Source organism: Pinus tabuliformis, chromosome 9 (genome assembly GCF_031772625.1).
Source record: "Pinus tabuliformis cultivar Carrire ecotype Pingquan chromosome 9, CPIR1, whole genome shotgun sequence".
NCBI classification, from domain to species: domain Eukaryota; kingdom Viridiplantae; phylum Streptophyta; class Pinopsida; order Pinales; family Pinaceae; genus Pinus; species Pinus tabuliformis.
The window spans coordinates 663,231,761-663,248,221 of NC_142307.1; positions in this window are offsets into that span (position 1 = coordinate 663,231,761).

The window sequence follows — 16,461 nt, forward strand, 5'->3', positions numbered from 1 at the left end:
GAAATGCTAGTTTTAGAAAGTAAAAAATATGTTGAGATGACCAAATGGTGGCAAAATGCCTCACAGCGTTCCTCATGATGTGATACCAAAATTCTCTTCAATGCGTCTCTCTTATCTATGACTCTTCAATGTGCCTCATCCCTCAATCAATTGTGACAACTAAATACACCTTGGTCCTCCTCACACTAGATTCACAATGTTGCTTTACTTACACAATGACGCATAATACAACATGATGTGAAATGCCAAATAATACCTAACAAATGTGTATTCTCCATGATGAAGTAGCTAATTTATAGATAAAAACTTACACTTTAAAACTGTTTTATAGTTTTTTGGAAGCATCATGAAATTGACATTGAAACAGTGAGAAAACATCATCAAGAATGCAAAAATTTAGGGCCCACGAACTTGAAAGCTTGTAGGTGATTATGTCAGATTGAGAAAGCTTGAATTGGAAACTCAATTTAAAATGTTACCAAATTCCATTCCTGGGTCTCAAAGCTCGCAAGTTCTCTATTTTTCATGATGGAGTAGCAATAATATTCGTTCTTCATGATGGAGTAGCTATTTTATAGATAAAAATTAAAACTTATAAAATTGTTTTGTAATTTTTTTTGGAACCATCATGAAATTGACATTGAAACAGTGAGAACACATTATCAAGAATGCAAAAATTTAGGGGCCATGAACTTGAAAGCTTGTGGGTGATTCCCGTCAGTTTGTATTGGAAACTCCATTTAAAAATGTTACCAAATTCCATTCTTGGGTCTTGAAGCTCCCAAGTTCTGTGCTCTAGTTTTTAAGGACATTTAATATCCTCATGGCTTATATTACTATTCCCTGAAGAAGGAATCTTCCATAATAATCCTCTATGCATGTACGCATTTGTTTGAAAATATTACTATTCCCTGAAGAAGGAATCTTCCATAATAATTCTCTATGCATGTACGCATTCATTTGAAACTTTCATGTTCAATAATGTTTCCCTTGTAAAATGTTACCAAATACCAAATTCCATTCTTGGGTCTTGAAGCTCCCGAGTTTTGTGCTTTAATTTTTAAGGACATTTAATATCCTCATGGCTTATATTACGATTCCTTGAAGAAGGAATCTTCCATAATAATCCTCTATGCGTGTACACATTCGTTTGGAACTTTGATATTCAATCATGTTTCCCACACAAACGTAGACCATTTTTTTCCAATCTTATCTAAAGAGGTCACAATTTTGTTTGGATGACAAATTCCAAAATTTGACTGTGGGAGTGTTTAAATTTCTTTTGGATGGCAGAAATGGATTTAGCATCCATCATGAATGCCTGGGTACCCAAAATACTAGAGCTTGACCACTGTAATTGACATTTTCAAAAAAATCAGCTAGATTTTTTCAAAATCATGCTGGAATTTTTATTCTTATCATCATGGCTCCAACAATTTTTCATGGATTTTCAAATATGGAATGACGATCATGATGTTGTTGACAATATCGTATCATTTCTTTCACCTCTTCCATTACAATATAATAGTATTTTCTAAGAACACCATAAATAGGTAGCATATGGAAAAATTACATCTCAAAAAAAAATGTACAAAAACATGTTCACATATACAAAAACAACAACATGGATAATCGATAACCTTTAAAAGACATTACTATTATTTACCAAATAGCCATATTCGAATACACATAACTAATCATTTCAAGTATAACTCATTATCATCCACCCTAGCTTCCAACAATGTCCATTCACATGTTGCGATTTTTCCACACACTACTATTATTTACAAAATATTCATATTCAAAATACACATAACTAATACTTTCAACTCTAACTCATTATCATCCACCCTTGTTTTCAACAATGTCCATTCACATGTCTCTATTCTCTCCCCTCTATACATGTCCCTATTCTTCCCCACTCTATGCCTTACGGCGTTTCCTTTGCAACATAAGGTGCAAATGCTAGTTATTCCATCTAGTATATCTAGAGATTACCTTGTATAAAAATAACAACCACAAAAAACCGACGTATCGTTGACAAACTAGAAAACTATATTTCATAAACACTTTTTCTAAATGGCGGTAACAGGTTTTGAATCTAGCATTTTTTTGTCTTTTCTTCTTTTGAAAATAAAACTTGCGAAAGAAAAGATGACAAAAGAGAAATATATTCACAAGAAAATAAACAAAACAAACAAACTAAATATCTGCCAAAGAACGACATTGAATCAACACTCAAAACTGGGAAAAAATAAGACTATGAGTAAAAGGATACACCAAGGAGATCCAAAGTAAATATACACAGGGAAATCCAACTCGAAGTCCGAAAAGGAAAAGGGAGAGAAACAAAGAGACAATGACATGCATGGTGTTGTACGCATTTGGGGTCCAACTCCTACAAAAGATCATGAGATTTTCATCTAACTGACTCCATTACGGAGATTGGTCTATCACGAGATGAACTAGCAGTGGAATTCGATCTCATGCTTCCTTCATATTTCAAGTGCTTCCCCAGTGATGAAATTCCCTTTTATCCACTCAAGTATCACTAGAGACCACCTCCCACCTAAGACAAACTGACATCTTGATAAGGAGATTTCAAAGCATAAAGCCATGCATTTGATTCTATGAACAATGATAATCAATTCATGTTAAGCAAGAGTCATGAAAATTGATCTATCATATGGAAAGAGTAAGGATTCAATTCACCAAATTTATTTCTAGAGGATATGTAACCAAATCTCACTTCAACATGTAAGGTCCAAAAATGGAGGATTATGAAAGATGAATGGAGTAGTCATATAAAATATGGATTGAAGAAGGTTGGGACAACACTCCCTTGATAATGTCTTTGATGAAGCATCTTAATTGTCACTGAATTGTGTTCATCAAATCCTTCAACATTTGCTTGTCTTGTGTGATGCTTCATGTCTTGTCGGTACCTGTAAATAAAACATTGCATCGGGGAACTAGCTATTTGGGAGAAAATTTATAAAAAAAAATGAGCAAAAACTCCTATAGCTAAATGCCTTCACAAAATTCCATCTCAAATTTTCAACGAATTCCATTTTCCAAAATCCATGCGAATAAGAATGGCATTCATCCTTTAACAACAGGTTGAGTTCAATTGGAGTGTTGATTTGTTGCTTCACATCTGAGCATGTAGGACTAGATCCATGGGTCAAATTTTTATATCCTCCTCCTCCTCTTGGATGGTTAGGCAATTTTATGATGATCCTACTCTTTAATGAGAGTTTTCTCCTCTTGAATGCTTTGGCTTAGTAAAAAAATTGTGCTACTCCCCTCTTGTATGAGCTTCCCCCTAACGGATGAGCTTGTACACTTTGGAATATTTTATGAGATGCACTTCTCTCCTCTTGAATGCTTCTAAAATCCAATTTTAATGGTGAAAAATGAAGAAAGAAGGAGGAGGTGTGCCCTCTGAGGCTTAAATTGATAGGGAGGGGGGTTGAAAAGGGGAAAAACCCTTGACATTGTATCCCAAGGAGGTGTTAATCAAGATTAAATTGAATATAGAATGAATAAAATGCTTGAAAAACCTCTTAAATAAAGGTGCTCAGGCTAAGAGGACTTAATCTTAGCCCCCTAGAGCTTAATTGGGTGTCAACTGTACCAAACCCTGGGACATAAGTCTAACTAGGCTAAAGCTAACCTCTAACCCTAGCTTAATCTCTCATTAAGCTTAAGACTAGGAAACCAGAGAGAGGGTGTTGTGATTAAGGTAAGGAAATCCCAATGGGAAGGAGGGTGCAAGGAGTAGATATGGCTTAATTTCACTTCATCTCACCTTCATTTCAATTGCATTTCATGCCTCAGACAAGGCCAAATACACTAGAAACCCACTAATCACCAATAAATCATGCTTAACACTTAATGAATTTCCAATCCCAAGGAGCGTGCTAGAGTTAGAGATCGTTTAATTTGAACGAATTTTAACTTCAGTTCATGCATCTCTTCACCCTCAAACTTAAGCCAAATAACATTACATATGAATAATTCATCACTAATCAAGGCTTGGGCCAATGAGAAGGAGGGTTCTAGGCTTAAGGTAACACTGGCCAATGATGAGAGTGGCACTAGGATTAAGGTAAAATTTTGAAGTTAGCCATTTTTCCACTCAATATTTAGCTCAGTTGGTCAAGTGGTGGTCACGGACAATGTCGGTCCCATGTCTCCATCTGGAATCGAAATCACTTACACGACATCTCATTGGAAAGGTAAGAGCAAGAGGAAGGTGATAAAAGTTGTGGGAGATCAAAAAATGCCACTAAGGCCCTCAAAAATAACAAGTAAAAGACCCATTTTGAACTAGGTTGCATATGGAGAGAGGTCCACTATTTGGTTAATAAATTTCACAAATGAGCTTAGATTTACTTCGAAGGTGGATCATTGGTAACACGGGACCAAGTGCTACAAGATTCATCACAGGAAGATTCCAAGGAAAAATGTGGAAGGCAGACGAAAATGGCCTCCAAGGTTCCCTTCCTTGTCAAAAGGGGCTTTAATAGATAAACCATAACTCACTCTCAAAATATTAGAATGGGATGTAAGATACCTTATTTGAAAGGGATTAGAGATACTTATCCAACCATATAAGTCTCAGTACACCACTAGTAGAGATAAATTAAGCTAAGAATTGGGAAGGGATTGCAGGAGAAATTTGGGGGCATTGGCAACATCATTGGAATTATCCAATAGCACACAGAAGCAGCTAGTCTAGATAGTGCGCAATCGTGGGCCAAAATTCACATTTCGGAACCAACCCAAATGGTTTCTGGGTTTTTGTTGGTTTGGTGAGAGGTGTTGAGAAATGTAACTATGCTCAGTCTTGATAATTGTTACCATACTTATATCATTGTATATTTAATGTAAAAAGAAAAAGAAGAAAAATAATTATTATTTTTGATAAGCATGGATTTCATGCTCAATTCAATTAGGTCAAGCATGTTCTTCATGCTTCTAGGGCTTGTCAAGTCAAAAAATTATTTGAGAGTCATTGTCATATATATAAGACCTTAATGGGCATTTTGTATCAAGAAAGAAAATTTATTTTTGTATCTAAAGTGTCAAAAGAGTCCTCCAAGACCAAGTCGGCCTATCCTAAAGAAGTCAGCCTAGAAAAGCCTATTTGACCACATGGAAAGGTATATATAGAAGTGATTTTTGTCCTCATTTGACATCCACAATCCACAAGTTCAATATGTAATAGAAATAAGAAGAAAGAAAGTGAAAAGAGGCTAGAAGACAAGAAGAAACCTTAGCGAAGAAAGAAAAAACATAATGTTGGGAATAATATTGAGGGGTAGGGCGGGGGAGTGGGTGAATCAGTATTTATCAAATCAATAAATTTTTCATTTCATACTCAAATTTATATATGCTACTTCAATGAAGGTAACTTGCGTGTGCACGCAACTGTCTTTAAGGCAACCAACGTATATCTAGTGAACTTATGATTCAATTAATTCATCATATGTTGATCATTAATCAATACTTTATTAACCATTTAAACAGTAACCATGTGTAGTAATAACATAATAAACCATCACACATAAGAAACACACATGAACACCAATATTTAAGGTGGAAACCCAATGCGGTAGAAAAACCACTTGTTGTTGTCGTCTCTGTGTTATTTTAATATAAGAAAAACCTGTTTACGATCTTGTACTAGCGTAGACTCATACCAGTATGCAGGCACCCACCTGTAGAAGGCTACAACCTTATCTCATTCTCCAGCTTCTACTGGAAGGGAGCTACAACCCCCTAGCTCTTGTACTAGCCGATATGTTTACTAGTACGTAGGCACCGGCCTACAGAAGGCTCCAACCTTCACTTGTTCTCCAACTGCTACTGGAAGGGAGATCCAACCCCCTGGCTCTTGTACTGGCCGATATGTTTACCAATATGTAGGCATCAGCCTATAGAAGGCTACGACCTTCTCTCTTCCTCCAGGGACCACGTTTCATAAATTTTCAGACTGGATACTCCTGGTACACAACAACACAATATGAAGGCCATGTTTCATCCAATTTTCATACTGGACCCATCAGCAACATTGAAGCTCAATATCAATCACCACTGCAATACAACCAATCATTGAAAACCCATCAACACTGACGCAAATCACAATCAATCAATCTAAACATTCAGAACACTATCACCAAAACACAGAGCAGAACCCAGAACTCTGCATCAACAACTAGAACCAACTGCAACTTCAAACATCATATCTCATAATGTATATACCGAACCAGCATGTATATGCGCCTTGACCAAGGCGAACCAACGTATACATCTGCAAATACTAACTAAAAACTTCACATCTATTCCAGACTTCAATCATACTCAGATCATAACATTTACAAAATAAAACATGCGTTAGCATCCAGATCTAGATTATCCATGATCAGACCACATAATGATAATACATTTCAGGTCTTATGATCCTGATCCATCATCAGATCTCATCCATCATCAACCACTTAGGTTCATCCTTAGTTCAGATCAAGCAAAGCACCAGAAACCCATAACATGCATATTTTCTCTTTATAAGATATTCATTACTTGCACCATTAGCCTTTTGATCTTCTCCTTCTTATACTTAGATCATTTGTCAATACCTCGGACCAAAACCTCGGACCAATACCTCAAACCAAAACCTCAGACCAAAACCTCAGACCAATACCTTTGACCAAAACCTCGAACCAAAACCTTGATTTTCCATCCCATACGCGCTTTTCCTTCTGTGAAAGTGCGTGCATACATATACTCTCTTTTTGTTCTGTTAACCCACATGTGTACGTTGCTTGGACAAAGTGAACCAGTGTATACTTCTTAAACCATTCTCTTTCTTCAATCTCTGGAGTCTAATCTATAATCCTTTGTTGTTAACCTATTGCACTGCTATCATTCATCATATATGTGAGTTGCCATCAAGGACAACACCTGTATCATAATGCCAACACATAATTATTGACTATTTATGCTCACACGTTCGAAGAAGGCATGAGTTTCTAAATTGTTGCAGGGCCAAAAAAGTTGCAGACTTGCAGTGGAGGGTCGAAACTTTGAGTTGACCAACAAAAGAAAAGTTTGACTTTTGTTGACTTTATTGACTTGGGATTATATGAAGAAGCATTTCTTGCAAGGTTGACTTGGTTCTTGGAATGAACCTTTGTCTTGGTCTAAAGGTCTTGAATGAATCATTTTGTCTTGGTTCTATAAGAAGAACAGAATTTTTGACTCGGTTTTCCTTGGGAGGGGTATTACCCTAGCTGAGAGCCTACATACTGTGTTTTATTGTTCTTGTGATCTTCATGTTCTTTATGGTTTGATAGTTTCTTGATGAAAAGAAAACAAAAGAAGATAATATAATTAAAAATTATCACAAGCTATTATCAAAGCAAGAAAATATTTTATCCCTTTTGATTTTCTAACAAGAGGAGTCCAAGATTAATTTGCATAATTTTATGAGCAGTTTTCAAGGTAGAAATCCCAGTTCCATTCATGAGATAGGAGCATTTTATTTATTGGGTCTCTACAACAACATTTCATAAAATTCTCTACCCAGAATCAATCCAAACAATTTCTGGGTTGTTACCCCTCAAACTAGCAGGGGTCCTAGGAGGGGATCATATGCTACTAGGTCAAGGGAAACAATGGAGCGATAGCCCACTGTCACCTCAACTAGGGCTCCCTTCTCTTTATAGACTTTCACTGATGGGAGGAGACCTGGTATGAGAGGAATCATGATAATGGATATGTCAATGAAATGATGAAAGGTGATTGCCAAGGCCTATTCACAAGAGAGACTCAATTGTATGGCTTGCTTACTTTGGAAGTGTTGTCGCTTCAAATCGCACTAGAAGCACAAGTGCTGCAAGGGAGATAGAAAGCCTCCTAGAGACAACCTTTGGGTTGATTATAGACCAATGCATAGGACATCTTAAATAGAGGAGTGCTTAAGAGATTATATGTGAGGGGTTATCATCACTCCAATTGTCACGTAAAAAGGTAATAGGAGGGGCTTGGGTCAATAAGATTGCACTGAGGTAGATTCAAGCCAACTCATGGATCCAAATATTGGAGGTATATTGGGGTAATCTCAAAGATAAATGGCTTCTTTCTCTGGTGGCCGACACACGGAAATGAGACAACTTAAAATTGAAGTTGTAGTAATGATGGAGAGGAGGAAAGGAAGGAGGGAAAAAGATGCATAGGATTGTAACAAACAGAATCCTAAGCAACAATGTTCCAATAGAAAATGGAATTCGATGGATAGGGCTATAAAGAACACAAAATCCTAAACCATGGTTTTTTGGTGGAATGATAGAAATAGAGGCATGTGAAAGAAGGTTTCAGATCAAACACGACATGGGTATCATTCTCTGCCAAAGCTAACGTAGATCTGGGCTAATACAGGTCCTACAAGTTAATCAAATGCACAAGTAAATCTGTAATTTTACAAGTACTGCAATGCTAGTGAATAACAAATATAGGTCTGTGATAAGCACCGGTATTGTCTTCTATGAGCAGCGAAGATAAATCCATAGATTTAAGAGGAATCGATTGCATTCATTATACTATTTTAAAGGAAGAAAAACACAGATGAAATGAGATTATCGAGAGGAACATGTTGCACATTAATCATGCTTGGAATCAACAGGGAAACACCATTTATCTCAAAGGGTCCAAATAACCAGTCCATACATTCAGCACGATGTCAGTGAAGCCCCCATGAATAAACATATTAGAACCAAATGGCATCACAGAACGCAGACCCTGCGGATGAGAAATTCTAGACCCAGCCAACCTCTGTTAAAGTGTTGCTTCCCCCCTTTTATAAGAAAAGGGGAGCTGGAATTTACAGTTTACAAAATATCTGAGCCAGAGCTCCAACTATCTGCTAGACTAGATGTCTCAGCTAGTGTAAGGCTATGTGCCCAAAGATTACAATCGGGATCTGCTCCCTTTCTTGGAAATAAGAAACTACAAAAAATAATAAGAAACATGAGGAAGATGGAGGAAGAGGTCCTTTGCGGTTCCGGTCTGGTGAAAGCTTTAGATTAGGCCCTGTCTTTGTCACAGTGTGCTTCCCATTCTGCTTGGACTCTTTTCGGCATCGACTCTGGATGCATATTGCAAAATAGCTTTCTCATGAATGCGCCCACACCTAGTTTGAATGTGCCATCCCTCCCTTAAACACCCCAACCGCCGACCCATGCATCCTTTAAAGCTCTGCACAGTCCTTTTCAGCGCTTTGATACACCTGGAGATGTGTTTTATGATGTAACGAATAGTTGGCCGAGTGTGGGCCTTTAACATTGAAATGATACGACACAGGCGAGCTTTGATTTCCCCTTGGGCCCCCTTTGCTTCAGTTCCTTTCTGCTTATTCATATCACCTGACCGCGAATTGTGACCGAGTGCTTAGCCCTTTAGGCGCTAAGGCTCTCAACTGTTGTCTTGGGGCATTTTCCTTTATAAATTGAAATGCCTTTAGTGGCGCCTTTTTACCGTATCGATTGAAATCTGAATGAGAAATCTTTATCAAATAGAACCTATGAAACATCGCATCCGGGGCTTCTTCCTTATTGCATTCGAAACCAGGGAGGAGTATCGGCGAGGGAAAGAACTTTACTTTGCACGATCATCGATCTGCGGGTTGACGTCATCGCTGCCACGTGTCACCCTGTGAGTGGTGACACATGTCACCCAAAAATGACCCCATAGGACCCATGAAAACGCTGAAACTAAGTGGCACGTGTCATCTGCCCACGTCAGCATCCATACTGCCACGTGTCCTCCATACTGGCACGTCATTGATGACATCAGCTGCCATGTTAGCTCTAAGTACCAATCATATTCCACCACGTGGCCCCCTGGAGGAGAGAGAAAAAAGCCTGCCTTGCCCTTTTTTCGCATGCATTTCCTTTGTTAATGAATTTCGACCTTTCCTAGAACTTTTACACTGTATCGCAGAATCAGCCCCCTCATTATCTTGGAAGTAAAACCCCGCCGATTGCCAATATCCGGGACTTCGCCGATATGCCGATGCCACATGGAGGAGAGAGAAAGGGGCGGCTCTGGCTTTGTTTTGTTTCACATTTCCTTTTTTTAACCCTTTTTTTCCTCCCCCGTCGATGTTACACTACATCGCATAATCGCGCCCCTACAAGGTTTCTAGAGTGGCAACCCTTTGATCCTCTAGTATGTCGATAATGCGGGATTGCGGGATTTCCCCTCGCCGATCACCAATAAGCCTATATGCGGGACTGCGGGGCTGACGATATGCGGGATTGTGATGTGCGGAATTGCAGGATGCAGGACTGTGGGGTTGTGGTACTATAGGACTTGCGGGATGCAGGATTGTGATTTGCCTTTACCTTTTGGTGGTTTTTCCTTTTCTTGCTAGACTTTCTAAGGGTAATCTTCAAAATCTGCTCCAGGAGCCCATTTTTGGTTTTCCATATATCGTTGGAAAGATCTTTTCGAGCACTAGGAAATGTAGGGGGTATGATTAAGCTCTGATAGCTTCTGTGGCTAAAAAATTAGCATCAAACTTCATTGCTATTTGGCATTTGAAGCAACTGATGACTGATAAAGCAATGAGTGACAACATTGGCTCCTACTGGGGACAGTGCCTTATTGGCAAGGTGCTGAGAACTTGCAGACCAGTATCCTTCACCATTGGGCATGGAGTCAGTAATAAATGAATCTTTGTAATCAACAAAATCTCCATGGGACTTTCCTCCTCAATCTAAAATGCAGAAATAAAAATTCTAACAACTGAAAAGTAAATGCTCAGCTGGTGAGCTTATTTATGTACATTCCTACTTATGCATAGAGCTTAATTCAACTAAGTATTTTCAACCCTCCAATGGAGCCAGGCCAACATTAGAGTATTGGACCATATGCCTTCATACTGCTGAAAATTAAAGATACAAATAAGCATGCACCATGAAAAGTCAACAAATGAAGAACTTGATACATGCTGCTGAAAACAACCTCTGTTGCTGGCTTAAGAATAGGCTCATGTACTCAGCCACAGGGTCATGGAATAGGCAAGGAAATTTTGCAGTTGCCTTAATTTCATAAGCAGTTTGCTGACCAATATCCTCTTGGCCAGGTAGCCACAAACACCTTTCAGCTCCTCAACTTCATCCTTTTCAAGAAAAATTAGCTGCTGATCTTTTATTGCCCATTTTTCAATGGGACAACTGTCTTGGAAATATGCAATAGACTCTTCACTGTCAGAACTGTAAGAGTCATAGATTGGAGGGTCTGTTGAGAATTCTTGGCAGAAATCTTTCTGTAGCAATTCAACTTTGGGCTCTTCTTGAAAAACTTGTTGTTGGGAGCTTTCTCCCCACTTACTAGTAAACATCTCCTTTTGCACCTTCATGACCATTTCCTCCTCCTCTGAATCATATGAATCATAGATTGGAGGAGATCCTTGATCCTGCTCTCCATGTGAAAGATATGCATCATGGATTGGAGCCTCTTTGCTGACCTCTTGATGGGCCTCTTCTTCTTGTTCAGCTTCCCATAATTGGGAGTATGGTAGCTCTGCCTCACTTGACTCTCCATCAGAGTTATATTCATCATAAGAAGGAGAAACATCAGACTCAACTGAATAAGCCCTCTGAGAGTTTATTGGCAGCTCAATGGTGTTTCCTTCTTCTCTTTCTTTCTCATGGGGAGATGCTTCTTGATGTGAGTAGATATCTTCTTGGAATGAACTCTCACATACATCTTCAGTAGGGTTATTTACCTCGGGAATATTTTCATCATTACAAAGTGTGCAACAATCTTTAAATAGAGCATTCGGTGGATAAAGTCTTTTGAAATATTGATAGAATTTTGTATGAAAACATTTCAAAGAAGATATGCTACCACGAGGTATCATTTTAAACCAAACTCTAGCATCCTCATCTAAAGACCACTTGAACAACTTCAACAAAAATACCTTGTTGCTCCATGCATTCGTGAAGGTCTTTGAGGCGCTGGTCAGGTCTTCTCTCTATGTTCCTACTGAATCTAGGAAAATAGGAATTCCACTCATGACATGCAGGGACATGATTGGGATAACCAGCAATAGAAGAGAAATCCAGTGGGGAAAATTGGTTGGCCAGGAATGCAGGAAGGGCCATCTTGAAAACCTCCCTATGTGATTGATTTCAGCTTCAAAAGTAGGGAGAGTTTTGGGCTGTTGTAGCATTTGAGTGAGTATGGGGCTGCTTGAAAGCTAGGATGATCAAATAGAGATAGGGACAATGGAGTCGCCAGGATGTTTACCATAAATTTGATAGTGGAGTCATCAGGATGTTTACCATAAATTTGACAGTGGAGTCACCAAGGTGAGAGATCTTCAACCCACACTTCCCTTGCTCACCTAACAAGGGAAATGTAAAACTTTATCATACCCAGGGAAAAATATTCTAATCTGTTCCCCGAAAATGGCGCCAGAAAGATGTTGTAGCTAAATCTAGCACCCTGTGGCACAAGTGCTGCAAGGGAGATAGAAAGCCTCCTAGAGACAACCTCTGGGTTGATTGTAGACCAGTGCCTAGGACATCTTAAATAGAGGAGTGCTTAAGAGATTATCTGTGAGGGGTTATCAACACTCCAATTGTCATGTAAAAAGGTAATAGGAGGGGCTTGGTTCAATAAGCCTTCACTGAGGTAGATTCAAGCCAACTCATGGATCCAAATGCTGGGGGTATATTGGGGTAATATCAAAGAGAAATGGCTTCTTCCTTTGGTAGATGACACACAGAAATGAGACAGATTAAAACTGAAGTCGTAGTAATGATGGAGAGGAAGAAAAGAAGGAGGGAAAAAGATGCATAGGGCAGTAACAAACAGAATCCTAGGCAACAATGTTACAGCAGAAGGTGGAATTCGATGGATAGGGATATAAACAACATAGAATCTTAAACCACGGTTTTCCGGTGGAATGATATAAATAGAGGCGTGCGAAATAAGGTTTCAAATCAAACATGACATGGGTATCATTCTCTGCCAAAGCTAACGTAGATATGGGCTAATAAAGGTCCTACAAACTAATCAAATGCACAAGTAGATCTGTAATTTTAAAGGTACTGCAATGCTAGTGAATAACACATATAGTTCTGTGATAAGCAAAGGTACTATCTTCTATGAGCAACTAAGATAAATCCATAGATTGAAGAGGAACCAACTGCATTCATTATACTATTTCAAAGGAAGAAAAACACAGATGAAATGAGATTACCAAGAGGAACATGCTGCACATTAATCATGCTTGGAATCAACAGGGAAACACCATTTATCTCAAAGGGTCCAAATAACCAATCCATACATTCAGCACGATATCAGTGAAGCCCCTATGAATAAACATATTAGAACCAAATGGTGTCATAGAACTCAGACCCTACGGGTGAGAAATTACGGACCCAACCAGCCTCTGTTAATGTGTTGCTTCCCCCCTTTTATAAGAAGAGGGGAGATGGAATTTATAGTTTACAAAATATCTGAGCGAGAGCTCCAGTTGTTTACTAGACTAGCTATCTCGGCCAGTGTAAGGCTTTGTTGCCCAAAGATTACAATCGGGATTTGCTCCCTTTCTTGGAAATAAGAAACTACAGAAAATAATAAGAAACATGAGGAAGACGGAGGAAGAGGTCCTATGCGGTTCCGATGAAAGATTTAGATCAGGCCCTGTCTCTATCATCGTTTGCTTCCCATGCTGTTTGGTCTATTTACTCTCTATTCTCCCTTAAATGTCTTCGGCGCCGACTATGGATGCGTATTACAGAAAATTTTTCTCATGAATGCGCCCACACTTGGTTTGAATGCGTCATCCCTCCATTAAACACCCCAACTACCGACCCATACGTCCTTTAAATCTATTCGTAGTCCTTTTCGATGCTTTGATACCCCTGGAGATGTGTTTTATGATGTAATGAACAATCGGCCGAGTGCGGGCCTTTAACACTGAAATGATACAACACAGGCGAGCTCTGATTTCCCCTTGGGCCCCCTTTGCTTCAGCCCCTTTCTACTTATTCATATCACCTAATTGTGGATTGTGACCGAGCGCTTAGCCCTTCGGGTGCTAAGGCTCTCAACTACTGTCTGGGGGCCTTTTCCTTTATAACTTGAAACGCCTTTAGTGGCGCATTTTTATCGTATCGGCTAAAATTCAAACACGAAATCTTTATCAAATAGAACCTATGAAACATCGCATTCGGGGGCTTCTTCCTTATCGCATTTGCAGTCTGGGAGGAGTATTGGCGAGGGAAAGAATTTTACTTCGTGTGATCGCCGATATTCGGGGTGACGTCATCGCTGCCACATGTCACCCTATGAGTGGTGACATGTGTCACCCGGAAATGGGCCCATAAGTCCCTTGAAAATGCTGAAACTGAGTGGCATGTGTCATCTGCCACGTCAGAATCTGTACTGCCACGTCAATGATGACGTCAGCTACCATGTTAGCTCTGAGGACCAATCATATGCCGCCACGTGGCCCCATGGAGGAGAGAGAAAAAGGCCTGCCCTGCCCTATTTTTGCATGCATTTCCTTTGTTAATGAATTTTGGCCTTTCCCAAAACTTTTACATTGTATCACAAAATTGATCCCTGCACGGTCTTGGAATGAAAACCCCGCCAATCGCTGATATCCGGGACTTTGCCGATATGCCGGTGCGCAAATGCCACGTCGAGGAGAGAAAAAGGGGTGGCCCTGCCTTGGTTTGTTATGCATTTCCTTTGTTAACCCTTTTCGGCCTCCCCCAAAGATGTTACACTACATCACATAATCACACCCCCGCAAGGTTTTTAGAATGGAAACCCTTTGATCCGTCGGTATGCCGATAATGCGAGATTGCGGGATTTCCCCTTGCCGGTCGCTGATAAGCCTATATGTGGGACTGCGGGGCTGCCGATATGCGAGATTGCAATGTGCGGGATTGCAGGACTTCGGGATGCGAGATTGCGAGATTGCAGGATTGTGGTACTGCGGGACTTGTGGGATGCGGGATTGAGATTTTCCTTTACCTTTTGGTGTTTTTTCCTTTGCTTGCCGGGCTTTCCAAAAGTAATCTTCAAAATGCTTTAACTTCTGCTCGAGCAGTTCATTTTTGGACTTCCATATACCATTGGAAAGCTCTTTTTGAGCACTAGGAAATGTAGAGGGCATGATTAAGATCTGATAGCTTCTGTGGCTCAAAAATTATCATCAAACTTCACTGCTATTTGGCATTTGAAGCAATTGATGACTGACAAAGTAGTGAGTGACAACAGGAAGCAAGGTGATGGGATCTCTAGGAAGGGCCAAGAAGATCCTTAGGGCTAGGCTTCGAGAGTATGCATCGTCAAGATGTTTCCTAGACCTATATATCTTTATGGAGACTTGGATTTTATGTGATCTTTGTGAAATTAGTGTTAATAGGTTGTGGGACCACACGAGGCCAAGCGACCCAAAACTAAGTCAAGAGTATGGATTTGATCAACCAAGGAGGGGCTTGCCCTAATTGTAGAAGATAAGAGGATCAATGAACAAATATTCATGAAATAAAGTGAAACGATCCAAATGAGGTCACTAGCCAAGGGAAACCTAGGGCAAGAGACGATACCTGGGCCAAGGCTTACAATATCTAGAGATCCGGCCATTGGAATTTAATGAAATTTGGAGGGCCTATAGAGGTCACACCAACACAATTGTGGGGAAGAGATCGAATTATTTTGATGGCTAAATTGTGAGAAATGTGATGCCTTATGTGACCTATGGAGGTTAGGCCTAGAAAAGAGGGGAAGGTGAGAAACATAAGCTTTGAAAATGATCACCTATGGAGGATTAGTGCCTTGTCCTTTGGGAGAGATGAAGTCAAGGATAATTTATGATTTGGAAAGAGTTCACCCAATCAAGGAGGCCTTAAAACAACTTCGCATGGCATTAGGACATGAGAGCAGTTGCTTCAAGGATTTTATACTTCGATTTGCAATAATTGATGGCTTATGGAGATGTATTTATCACAAATTATCTCTATGAACATTCACCCATTCAGACATGGCCCGTGACATGATGCAATGCTATAAAAGATCACAATTTCCACTAATTTGATAGAAGAGCAGTAAATTTTAGACTTGTATAGCAAAAATCCCAATAGCATTCATGTGACAAAGTAAATAACAAGAATAAGCATGAAAAGAGCACCTACATGTACAAAAGAGTATATCCAATCATCAAATTATGCCAATAATGAAGCTCCAAGACAAGAGAGAGATATCCAAGCATCAAAATTCATCCATAACATCCAAACTCGTCCTCCAAAAGAAATAGCGAAAATCTCACAAGAGCAAACAATCCAATCCAAGTGATGATGAATGAGAGAGAATGCCTCTCTTCAATTTATACAATCCTCTAAGGGATTCAAATAGCCTAATTTGGAA